This window comes from Papio anubis, chromosome 2, assembly GCF_008728515.1.
Source record: "Papio anubis isolate 15944 chromosome 2, Panubis1.0, whole genome shotgun sequence".
Taxonomy (NCBI): domain Eukaryota; kingdom Metazoa; phylum Chordata; class Mammalia; order Primates; family Cercopithecidae; genus Papio; species Papio anubis.
In genome coordinates, this window is record NC_044977.1 from 164,140,603 (window position 1) to 164,153,785 (window position 13,183).

At 41.1% G+C, this 13,183-nt stretch overlaps 1 long non-coding RNA gene across 2 annotated transcripts in view; it reads left to right on the forward strand.

Moving 5' to 3' along the window:
- Window positions 1-13,183, forward strand: part of LOC103882384 — a 176,375-nt gene that overhangs the window by 30,891 nt on the left and 132,301 nt on the right. The window contains exons 3-4 of one of the 2 annotated variants that reach the window (XR_004181979.1): window positions 3,559-3,651; window positions 4,245-4,284. This is a non-coding gene — a long non-coding RNA (uncharacterized LOC103882384). Of the gene's footprint in view, window positions 1-3,558; window positions 3,652-4,244; window positions 4,285-13,183 lie in introns of those variants that run through there. The other variant, XR_644190.4, reaches the window with a different exon arrangement.

Here is a 13,183-nt window from a genome sequence, read left to right on the forward strand (position 1 = left end):
AATCTAGTCCCATTATGTATCCTATAATAGGTGGCCTCCTTTCTCTTTCCCAACCACAAGCTTACAGCAGCAGCTTCCATCTTCTGACATGAGCTCATCATCCCAACCAGCAATTGGTTCATCTAGGGGTTTGTCCCTGACCAAACTACACCATCAGTAGCCACAGCCATAGTTGATTGATCCAAGAATGGGCTCCTGACCAAAACTGGCCGCTCAAATATTTTATTTCAGATATTAAAATTTGGTATCAGAAAGGGTATAAGCCAGTCTCTCTAATGACTGACTTTCTAATGTCATTAGAAAGTGTGCAGTGCTGTAGCTGTGATTCCCGACGCTCTGTAGTGAGAAGAAATGAAGCAGATGTGCAGAAAGAAGGAGAAGTAAGAAATAGAGAGAGGGACCTGGTAGAATATCCTTCCTTGGCTGCAGTTTTCCTGAGACTTGTTTCTATCCCTGCCCTTCTCATGCCCAGCTCATCTCTGGCATCTCTGGGTCAACACATTTCCCTTTGAATGTTTTGAAATGTTGAAAGTTTTAAGCTGCTTTGCATTTTGCTTCATTTTTGCTTGTTTGCTTGCTTTTTTTTTTTTATTTCCAAGAAAAAAGGGCAAAATGAAGGGATTAGAAAGCAGTGCTGATCCTCCATATCCCCACCCCTCTGCTGGGGCAAACTTGACCAATGGGTATCACAGAGGGACAGGGTGTGTATCAAAAAGAGGAAAAGGCTCATGTTTCCTTGGGAGGCATTTGGTTGGGAGTCAGTGAGAGATGGAGAATAACGAAATGGGAATTCAGGTGGCAGGCAGCATGCTGTTGAGTGGGAATTATTCTCTTGGTGAGAGAGGTTTGTATTCACCTCTGCTTGCTGAAGGCATCTTGTCTGTTTACTCTGGGTCTGCTGCTGAAACAGTTAACTTCTGGGTGGTGCAGTAAGCCTGAATAGAGATGGGGCCCTTCCTTCATCAGTTAATAGAGGGTTTACTATATGCCAGACACTATAAATTGATATTTACCTAAATACTTGTATATATAATTTCAAATTTATTTACATATAAATCCTATGGTATTATCATGAAGTTGGGATGTGTCCACATTTTACCAATGAGGAACCAGAGACTGGAAGAGTCAATCAGTTGTTTGAGGCTCACAGAGTTATAGAGTGACAGTGGGGATGGGAACTCAGCTTCTGACTCCAAACTGTGTTGTACATCCCTCTCTTCTGAGAGACAGAGAATCTGGCTCTTTAAGGATCTGCCTGGTTTGAGGACTGCTGCAGCAATGATAATCCACTAGCGTGGTCTGAAGACTGGGTTCCCTGGGAAAGGCCTCCTTCTCACCCACAGCCCTCTCTCTATTTCCTACATTAGGGGAGGAGTGAATGTTTCAAGGCAGGTTTCTTCTCTGGCAAGAGCCCAGGACTCTGCAGGCTGAACCAGCCTCCTACAGCCAGGTGCGTCCGGCCTCAGTCACTGTGCCCGGCCAGGTGAGGCTCTGGGCTGGCACCTGCCCGTGGTTGGCAAGACTTCTGAGAGGGCTGCCTAATCCCAAATAATAATAATGACAACAATAGTGGTGATAATAGAGGGCTTTATGTGTGCAAAATGTGGTTCGATCCCAAAAGGTCCAGAAACACTACAAAAGGTTCTGATAAGTATTATTATCTCTTGGGCGGGCAACAGGTTTACCTCGAGGGCAAATGCTGCAATGGGAAGTAAAGAGTCTGAGAGGTAATGAGATCAGGTAACAATAATGATAGCAAGTGCTAATGCTAGTAGCCAAGAAAAAGGACAAACGGGAAGTCATGTTTGGAGACTCTGGGTTAGTTTAAAAAGAACTCTTCTTCCCTATTTCCCTTTGGGCATGAATTATCAGCAACAAATGATAGAGCACAGGCTCTTGTTCAAAGCTAAAGAGATGAGCCCTGTCTAGGTGGCCGTCTGCTTTGCATGTGTGGAGAATGTCTGGTCTGCACAGTGCACACTCAAGGGTCTCTGGGGCCTCACAGGGAATGTTAATGAATAAACATAGTCTAGTATAAGGCAAATATAGTACAAATAAAATGAGAGCAATCTGACAAATGGCAATCTATGCTTGGCTTCAATATTGGGGCATGATAAGGAGGGGTGGGGTCTGTGGCAAACTAGAGGGAGAACCATGTGCCGCCATTGAAGGAAGCAGCTCTATTTAAATCCAACCAGAGCTGGCCCCATGTTGCCAGTTCTTTCAATTTTGGGAAGAAACTGAAACTCCAAATTGTTGTGGAGAATCTCTTAAATTTAAAATATTGTTAACTACTTTGAACATTTTCAACTGCTGTTGGCTACATCCTGTCTGGTTGGGGTTTTTCTCCTAAGGAAACCCTTCAATTATCTCAAATTTCAAAGATGTTTAGCCTTATTACACACATGGAGTTAGAGGAGACAGCTGGTGCATTGTGCATCCTGCATCTCCCCAGCCAAGATTATAAAAGAAGCCAGTGGGAAGGAGGAGAGATAGCCCAGGCTCATGTGTGTTTAGACACTGCATGGAGTATGGGCTGGATGGGGCTGCCAAGGTGTGGCCACGAGTGTGGTCAGATGAGACCATCACAAATGAGCTTGGTAGAAGGAGAGGCTGGCAAGGGTGAAATCCAATGGGGCTACTGAAGATAAATGGCAACTATGACAAAATTTTATCTCTTCTGGATTTTTCCTGCTCCCTTTCTTTCTCTCTACTGCCCTAATATCCATTTTCTCTTTCTCTATCTTCCTTCTTTCCTTCCTTCCTTCTTCCCACAAATTCACTGCCCACTCACATAGTGTCGGAAGCTTTACAGGCTGTGGGAATGTGATCTAGACACACAATTACGTTTTCAACTTTTATTTTCTCCCATGAAAGCTGTTTTCACATAAAAACAGCTACAGAGGTTTTTTTTGTTTTGTTTTTTGTTTTTTTTTTTTAAATCAAATCTGGAGGTAAGCTTCACAAGATCAGGCATTATACAAGTGGTATAATTTTTTCTTTGAGAGAATCACTTCGACAAGACACACAGTCACCCTTAGAACAGCAGCAGTTTAACAATAGCAAAAGGCCTCATGGCTGTCAGTGATCAGAGGTCCACCAAGTACCTGAGGTATTGCAGGCAGAGACTACAAATGGTGGATTCAATATGATGCCTGAATTGAAAGTTGTAAGGGAAATCTATCTTTTTCTCACATGGCCCGCATTCACCTGTGAGGGATGTACAGCTGGTGCAGAAGAGGGCAGAAAGTTCTTCTGTAGGAGGGGACATCTAGAGGGATGAGTGGAACCTAACCAGGTAGAGAAACAGGAAAGAAAAGAGCATTCCAGAGAAAGCAACAGTAGGTGTAATGACCGTGAGCTGAGAGACCATGCAGCTCGTTTGGGCACCTGAAAATGCTTCAGTCTAGCTGGAGGAGATGGTGTACTCAGGGTCAAAACTAAAGCTGTAAGTAGGAGATGGATGATTAAGGGCCTTGAATATTGTGCTAAGAAGTTTTACTCTATCCCCAGGTGTGTTTTTAGCAGGAGAGTAACATTGTCAGTCTTGTGTTTTAGGAAGATCACTTTGATTGCCATGCGGAGAGTGAACTGTGGGAGGACCCCAGTGGAGTAGGGAGACTAAACCAGAAGACAGTCACAGTCGTCCAGGTAAGAGATGCATATATTATCAATCAGTGAGTTTTTACTGAGAAAGGACTATCTTAATTGTTATATATGATACAGCAGACAATTTTCCACTTCAAGGATCTTTGTTGGATTGTCAAGACAAATAGATCATCCATTCAATTGGTTAATTCAATTCAATGTAAAAATATTCATAAAATCTGTACCACAGAGAAGCAATGTTCCAAGGCACAGATCAATAAGACATGGTTACTGCCATTAAGGAGCTTATAGTCTCTTGGGGGAGGCAAATACAACCAAATACCATGCATGGTATACAGCATGGGTCCCCAGGCCCCAGGCCATGGACCGCTACTGGTCTGTGGCCTATTAGGAACCAGCCTGCACAGCAGGAGGTGAGTGGCGGGCCAGCAAGTGTAGCTTCATCTGTATCTACAGCCTCTCCCCATTGCTTGCAGTACTGCCTGAGCTCCACCTCCTGTCAGATCAGCAGCCGCATTAGATTCTCATAAGAGTGTAGACCCTACTGTGAACTGTACATGTGAGGGATCTATGTTGTGTACTCCTTATGAGAATCTAATGCCTGATGATCTGTCACTGTCTCCCATCACCCCCAGATAGGACCATCTAGTTGCAGGAAAACAAGCTCAGGACTCCCAATGATTCTACATTATGGTGAGTTGTATAATTATTTCATTATTATTACAAGGTAATAATAATAGCTATAAAATGCACAATAAATGTAATGTGCTTGAATCATTCTGAAACCATTCCCCTGTCCCCAGTTCACGGAAAAATTGTCTTCCATGAAACTGGTCCCTGGTGCCAAAAAGGTTTGAGACCACTCATTTAGAATATAATACTGCAGCGTGCAAGTAAGTTAATTGGTCTGCACTGGTCATGCCCTCTTATTGTAATGAGTGCCAGCCCACTCACTGATTTACTCAGCCTCATCTTCTATATTTGGCTCCCTTGGGCCAACTACAATGTCATGTGGAATATTATATTTATTCCATTTCGTAGGTGAGAAACTGAGGCTCAGAGAGATTACAAAGGAGCAGAGATGGGATTTTTACTCCAGGTCCTCTAGTCTCATTATCCTATGTTTTGAGGTTTATACTGATGTTTCTCAAACTTTAGTCATTCTTTCTGATTTTTATAATAATTATATAAGCCTGCACAATTATTTACTTTATCTCACTTTAAACTGATTCATGGTTCATATTAAATAATTTATTCTGAAAAGAAAGTCATGTGAACATAATGAATAGAAAGTATCACTTGCCACAAACGTAAAATAACTGTAAAATTAAATATGTCAAAACAATAGTATTAAAAGACTCGTTGCATCCAGTAGCCTGATCGAGGTTCTGAGTCTGAAGTCTGCTGGCTCTTTGTTAAAAAGGGAAACTTACAAGTGTTGAAAGGTGCTAACGACCTGGTAGCACTAAACTGACACTTAGCTTTGACTCATCATAAGGCTCTAAAGATAATTGAGCCTTATGGGAATAACTTCCTCACCACTTCACATATAGCACATCATCCATGGGCAGACACCGTGAAGTGTCCCATCTCCCTTCTTCTTTTTTGTAACCATCTTTCCTTGCTACAAGCTGCCACCCTATGAGGTCACTGGTGGGGGTGAGGGGGCATCCTTTTAGGCAGGTAAAGAAGAGTAAGCCTTCCAGACAGTACCATAGGGTGTCAAGGTGGCCACTGGGGTTTCAGTCTAGGGAAATACGATCGTGCTGTACAGCAATGATCCCCTTGTGATGACAGGCAAAGGTCAGTGAGATATTCTGCTTTGCCTTAAGCACTGGGTTCTCTTTTTCTTTTTTCTTTTTATTTTGAGACAATCTCACTCTGTCACCTAGGCTGGAGTGCAGTGGTGCCATCTCAGCTCACTGCAACCTCTGCCTCCCAGGTTCAAGCAATTCTCCAGCCTCAGCCTCCAGAGTAGCTGGGATTATAGGCACACACCCACCTGCCTGGCTAATTTTTGTATTTTTAGTAGAGAGAAGGTTTCACTATGTTGGCCAGGCTGGTCTTGAACTCCTGACCTCAGGTGATCCACCCACCTTGGCTTCCAGAAGTGCTGTGATTACAGGTGTGAGCCACTGTGCCCGACTGTCTTTTTTCCTCCTTCTGTGAGACTGAGGCCTCTTCTGCCTCATGTTCCTATCTCTCAGCATTCATGAGCCTTCCCTCACTTTGTTAATGATATTTCGTGATATTTTTATGTTATTACCCAATACAACTTTTAGGATGTAGAGAGAAAGGAACAGACTTTGGTGATCCTTCAGAATCTGTGAGCCTGGAAGATAGAAACCGTGGAGCAGAAGTTGGTGAGGGGGAGGTTTTATCAGTTTGGTTTGCCTGTCCACAGGGACGTCCATAAACTTCGATCACTGGCCATTCATGGGGGATGACCAAAGGCTGTGGCTAGAGAGCAGTCCCAAGGCAGGATTTAGAGCAGGTGAAAAACTTGAGTACAAAGCCTGCCCCCAAGTGAGCAGGGACAGGGCAAGTATGAACACTGCACTTATATCTCACCTGTAGGCCGGGGGATTGGAAGTGGGATCCTCAACCATTTGTGAGTGAGCTTTTGCCTTGATGGTCCTCCCTGACTTGAATGTCCAAGAGTAAGGACTCCACAGAAACATTACCCATCTGATATAGTTTGGCACTATGTTTGGACCCAAATCTCACATTGAATTGTAATCCCTAATGTTGAGGGAGGGACCTGGTGGAGGTGGTTGGAACATGGGGGCGGATTTCCCCCTTGCGTTCTCGTGATAGTGAGGGAGTTCTCCTGAGATCTGGTTGTTTAAACGTGTGTAGCACCTCACCTCCCCTTCACTCTCTTTTCCTCTTGCGAAGAAAATGCTTGCTTCCCCTTTGCTTCTGCCATGATTGTGAGTTTCATGAGGCCTCCACAGCCATGCTTCCTGTACTGCAGAACTGTGAGTCAATTAAACCTCTTTTCTTCATAAATTACCCAGTCTCCAGTAGTTCTTTATAGCAGTGCAAGATGGACTAATACACCACCTAAGTGATGTATTTGTTGCCCCAGCTCTGTATATACCTAATTTGTACATCACCTGGGACCTTGTTTTTCTTTGAGTTAAATGATTTTATATGTTAACTACTCTACTTTAATGATCACAATTTATCATATACATTTTCAGCATCTCAATAAAAGAAATTCTTTCAAAATTCAGGAGACTATCATTTGAGTCTGCTTTGCAAAGTGATTTATTTCTGTCAATATTTCAGTGAGAGGAGGACTTTTGTTTATGTGACACACACTGGGGATATACAAAGAGCAAAAGACCCCCTGTCAAACATGACTGCAAGTGAAGACATGTCTAAGTACACACAACTTCATATGAAATGTTAAAGGAATAAGAAAATTGATTATAATACCAATTCTTGCATTTCTCTGAATTTTAGCATAGCATCTTTTCATGTGAATGAATATTCAAAATTCGGGTCTGAACAAAATGAAAATGCATCCATAAATTTTTAAAAGACACATTTTAAAATCTCATTTAATACAAAAGAAAATCTGATTTCTTTCTATAATGTCTTTCTAGATAGTATATATCTATGCCAGGTAAGGTGCTGGAGATACCTGTATACATAAATTAGAAGACGTAATCATGGCTTTCAGGAAATTTGTAATCCCTTGAGAGAAACATACACAAATAAACTATGATAAAAGTAGAACAGAGGAATTTAAAAGTGACAGGTGAACCCAGGTGCTGGATGTTATATCAGCTTCAGAGAGGAGGTCTATAGAGGAGATGACATTTGAGTTAGTCCTTGAGGGATGAAGAGGATTTTGCAAAGAGTGGAGAAAAGAGACACAAAGGGAACAGTGGGAGCAAAGACAAAGAGACAAGAATGTGCATACCTGTTTGCAGAATGTAAGTGATGATGGAAGCATTGTGTTTATTTGAGGGAAAATGACAGTGTAAGGGTGAAAAGGTGAGTAGGAACCCAATTATGAAGGTCTTTGAATGTTGTCTGGATTTCCTTTCTCTAGATATGGATGGCCATTACAGGCTCTTAATCAGGAGAGTGACGATGATGGGAAATTTTGATTTAGAAAGCTAAACAAGGAGATCAGCCAAGAGGCTTTTTACATTGGCCCAGGTGAAATGATCTTTTATGTATCTTACACCAATTCTCTTCTCTCTCTTTTTTTCTAAGAAGTATACTGAAATAAAAGATATTTGTTTTGAAAAGACTCAATGTATTTGCCACACAAATAACTCAGCTTGTTCCAATGAATGAAGTCTTAACATGTAGCAGAAGGGATGGAAAAGGGCTGCCCTCACTTTGGATTTCTGGTTCTTATCTTTTCAATATGTGGAATGTTACTGAGATGCAAGTAAGGGAGGAAGAGGGAAGAAACCATATGTGTCAGACTTTGCCTGTTCCTCCAAGAAGACAGATTTTTTTTTTTTTTCCTGAGGCTCTTCAGATCAAATTAAGCAGTAAAAATATTCTAATTGAGTTGGGCTAGACTAAAGATGGATCCTTATCTTGGTACAATTACATGGTGTAATCTTTGCTTCCAATTATACTATTTCTCCTTCCAAGAGGAAGAGACTGAGCATGCGAACAGATTCTCAGGCTCCAAAAGAAGCGTGTCTGTTGTTATTAAAGGGGAGTTAGAGACGTGCTGTCATAAATGTGTGGATGCTCAGTGCTTTTAGAGACATCCACATTTCTGCCTGTGAGGAATGGAAGGGAAGGCAGAGGGACTGATAGACCAATTGATGGGGAAAATTTTATTGCAAAATATGAGACTATGGTGATGGCTGCTTTTTGGGACATGGACTTCTACTCAGGTCTCTGGTGGGACTGAAGACATGGGGTTGACGGTGGTGAGAGTGGGGTTGAATGGTTCTAATAGGGCCTCTGCCATCGGAAGAGCCCACTGCTTACAGGATGCTTGGTTTTGTTTAAAGGTGGGCAGGGCAAGACATGGCACTCCCCTGTTTTCCCTTTCCCCACATCTCCTCTCCCCCCAATCACTTAGGATAGTTTTTCCCCTCTAAACCCAGAAATGAGAAACAAGTCTGTGGTTTTCAGTATTGCAGTATCGAACTTTTAATTTTTGGATCTGCTTTTGAACAAGTCAGAAGAAAAACGAAGTTGTAAAGCTTTATTTTTTAAAGTCATTTTTTTCCCTTTCAAATTCTCTCTAGAATCTTTTTATCTGAGCTCCCTGGGGAGGCGTATTGACACTGTGGGAAACACTCCAATTTCTCTTATGTGGTGGGGAGGGAGGGTACTCAATTGTCAGTTAAAAAAATAATGATCTGCAGCAGATTAAAGAACTTAGAGAGCCTTACACGTTTGAGTCTTTTAAGTGGGTAACTCCTTTAACCGGGTACTTCTTCTAAGCGGGTAATTCCTTTAAGCAGGACCCTTCACAGCCCCATAAAACTGAAGACCATCTAGGAACTCTTGAACTGTTTCAAATTGTTTTCAAATGGGTCTGAATGCTGTTGAGAAATGCATAATTTACGACCTTAACACTTGATTAGGTGTTAAACGACTGTCGGGAGAGATGTCCTTGGTAATCCAGTTATCATCTAGACTCTAATTATCACTTCACAGGAGAAGTAAGGCTGGGTAATTGAGAACCAAAATTCTTAAAGGGCTTGAAGTGGCCATTTTCTTATGCAGTTAAGTAAATTATTTCTCTACCTAGAAGGTGTCTAATTGGTACCAGTTGATGAGAAGGAAGAAATGGTGTTACTGACTTTCAGGAGTGATTTAGTCAGGGGGCTCCAGCCAAGGCAACAGAAAGTTATAGTGAGTACGAAGAGATGTTTCCCAGTTTAAAATTTTCACTTTATTTAAAATTAGTGTTAAAGGAGGGAGAGAAGGAGAAACTAGATGGCCAAGAGAAGACAGATTATAATTAAGAACTGATGACCATACCTCTCCCCTGTCTGTCATTACTAAGGATTTTCCTCAGATGAGACCCCATTTCACCTGGTGTTAGTTCCCATCGATCACTGTAAATTGTTTAAACCACAAATGCTGCACCAACCATTAAACCAAGGATGGGAATAACGGGCCAAAATCTGCCAGAGAGAAGGGCCACTCTCACTGAATTCAGTAGGACATAAGAGGTAACAGGTAAAGAGATTGCATTCTGAATATTTTTCTTTGACTAGCTTTCTTCTCCCCTCCACCCCCAATCTTCTATGGGCCACTTTTATGTGCACAAATGGCCACGCTAAGTGCTATGAATACAAAAATGGGAATATAAGACATGACCCTTGTCTTCAGCAGTTTCTGCTTGACATAAACACTGATGTATTGTATTGGAGATTAGAGGAGACTAATAACCAATATCTCTATATTCTCCTAAATTTGGGATGAATTAGTAGATAGATGCTAGAGAAGAGGGAAATCATGTTGCCTAGATTACTAATAAACTTGATTGGAGAATGTGTTATATCTGTGGCCAAGTGAGTTTGCCTACTCAGCAGTAAAATCAGCACTTATCTGCCATCACTGGCACAGCTGGTCAACCGCAGGCATCCCCCCCCCATGATGCGGGAGTCGGGGACAGTCCTCCAAGGCAGAGAGCAGAGTGGAATGCTTGTCCTCTGGACAGGCTGGCTCCAAAAAAGCCTCTCCTAACTCTCGGATCAGATAAGTCACGCCTGTCATGGAGGGGAGTGGGAGCTGGGGCTGGAGTGTCATTCCAGTTTCTACAAGAAAGTGCTAGGCTCCTTCCTAAGAGAGAGGCCTGGAAAGGGATGTTAAGAGGGGGCTAGACTTGTAAGTGGTAAATTAGGTGCTTAATTCACTGTTTTTATGGGTTTTAGGTCAGAAGTGCAGTTCTATGCTACATTCTGAAAACTGGCTACATCCTTAAGAGTTCGGAGAACTAAAAATCACAGATTCAACACAATCCAGAGTCACCATCCTATTATACAGGGATGCAGAAAGTATATAGTCCATTTCTGATTAGTAGGTGTCAATATGGTGCAGCAAATGCCATGGTAAACAAAAAATGTTGGCTGACTTTAGGCTCATGTTTTCCAGTTTCTTCTGACCTTACTTTTTTTTTTGGATAGTATTTATTTTTGACTGATTAGAAATGATTCAAAATGACTGATTCAAAGAATATTTGGAAAACGTACAAAGATAAAAAAAGAAAATAAAAGTTACCTTTTATCCCACCAAAGATATCACTGATACTATATGAGTTTTTTTAAAAAATTAAATTCTCTATCTGTATATATGTACATACTATTTCCTTACAAAAATTTTCTCTTGTACTATATATGGAGTTTTATATTCTCATTTCCCCTTATATGCTGAATAATTTTCCATGTCATCAAATAGATTTAAAAATATAATTTTAGTGGCTACATAGCATTTCATTTAATCTGCTGCTTCTTAGATATTTGGGTTATTTCCAACTTTATTTTCTTTTTTTTTTTAATTTTAATTTTAATTTATTTTATTTTTTTTAAATTTATTTATTATTATTATACTTTTAAGTTGTAGGGTACATGTGCATAACGCGGCAGGTTTGTTACATATGTATACTTGTGCCATGCTGGTGTGTTGCACCCATCAACTGTCATTTACATCAGGTATAACTCCCACGCAATCCCTCCCCTCCCTCCCCATGATAGCCCCCGTGCGTGTGATGTTCCCCCTTCCTGAGTCCAAGTGGATCTCATTGTTCAGTTCCCTAATTCATGAAAGTGAGAACATGCGATGTTTGGTTTTCAGTTCTTTGTGGATAGTTTGCTAAGAATGATGGTTTCCAGCTGCATCCATGTCCCTTGCCAGCGACACACACAAACTCATCCTTTTTATGGCTGCATAGCATTCCATGGTGTATATGTGCCACATTTTCTTAATCCAATCTGTCACTGATGGACATTTGCTGATTCCAAGTCTTTCGTGCCATGCTGTGAATAGTGCTGCAATAAACATACGGTGCATGTCTTTATAGCACGATTTATAATCCTTTTGGGTATATACCCAGTAATGGATGGTTGGCCATATGGTACATCTAGTTCTAGATCCTGAGGAATCGCCATACTGTTTTCCATAATGGTTGAACTAGTTTCTGATGAAATCCCACCAACAGTGTAAAAGTGTTCCAATTTCTCCACACTTCCAGCACCTGTTGTTTCCTGACTTTGAATGATCACCATTCTAACTGGTGTGGAGATGGTATCTCATTGTGGTTTTGATTTTGCATTTCTCTGATGGCCAGTGATGATGAGCATTTTTTCATGTGTCTGTTGGCTGTGGAATGTCTTCTTTGAGAAATGTCTGTTCATATCCTTTGCCCAATTTTTCGTTGTTTTGTTTTTTCTTGTAAATTTGTTTTGAGTTCTTGTGGTAGGTTCTGGATAGCTCCTTTTACTGATGAGTAGATTGCAAAAATTTTCTCCCATTCTGTAGGTTGCCTCGTTCACTCTGATGGTGGTTTCTTTGCTGTGCAGAAGCTCTTTAGTTTAATGAGATCCCATTTGTCAATTTTGGCTTTGCTGCCGTTGCTTTTGGTGTTTTAGACATGAAGTCTCTTTTGCCCATGCCTATGTCCTGAATGGTACTACCTAGGTTTTCCTCTAGATTTTATGGTATTAGGTCTAACATTTAAGTCTCTAATCCATCTTGAATTAATTCTTTTGTATAAGGAGTAAGGAAAGGATCCTTGCTCTAGCTTTCTCACTTATGACAGCCAATTTTCCCAACACCATTTATTAAATAGGGAATCCTTTTCCCATTTCTTGTTTCCTCTCTTTCGGAGGGTTTGTCAAAGATCAGATGGCTGTAGATGTGTGGTATTATTTCTGAGGACTCTGTTCTGTTCCATTGTCTATATCTCTGTTTTGGTACCAGTACCATGTTGTTTCTTGGTTACTGTAGCCTTGTAGTATAGTTTGAAGTCAGGTAGCGTGGATGCCTCCCAGCTTTGTTCTTTGATCAGGATTGTCTTGAGATGCGGGCTCTTTTTGGTTCCATGGCGAACCTTTAAAGAAGTTTTTCCAATTCTGTGAAGAAAGTTCCTCATTGGTAGCTTTGATGGGGGATGGGCATTGAATCTATAAATTACCTTGGGCAGTATGGCCATTTTCACGATATTGATTCTTCCTATCCATGAGCATGGTATGTTCTTCCATTTGTTTGTGTCCCTTTTATTTCACTGAGCAGTGGTTTGTAGTTCTCTTGAAGAGGTCCTATATCCCTTTGTGTTGGATTCCAGGGTATTTTATTCTTTGAAGCAATTGTGAATGGAAGTTCATTATTCCTGATTTGGCTCTCTGTTTGTCTGTTACTGGTGTATAAGAATGCTTGTCATTTGCACATTAATTTTGTATCCTGAGTACTTTTTTTGCCGAAGTTGCTATCAGCCATATATTCTTGGCTGAGACAATGGGGTTTTCTAAATATACAATCATGTCATCTGCAAAATAGGATAATTTGACTTCTTTCTTTTCCTAACTGAATACCCCTTTGATTTCTTTCTCTCTGCCTGATTGCCCTAGCCAGA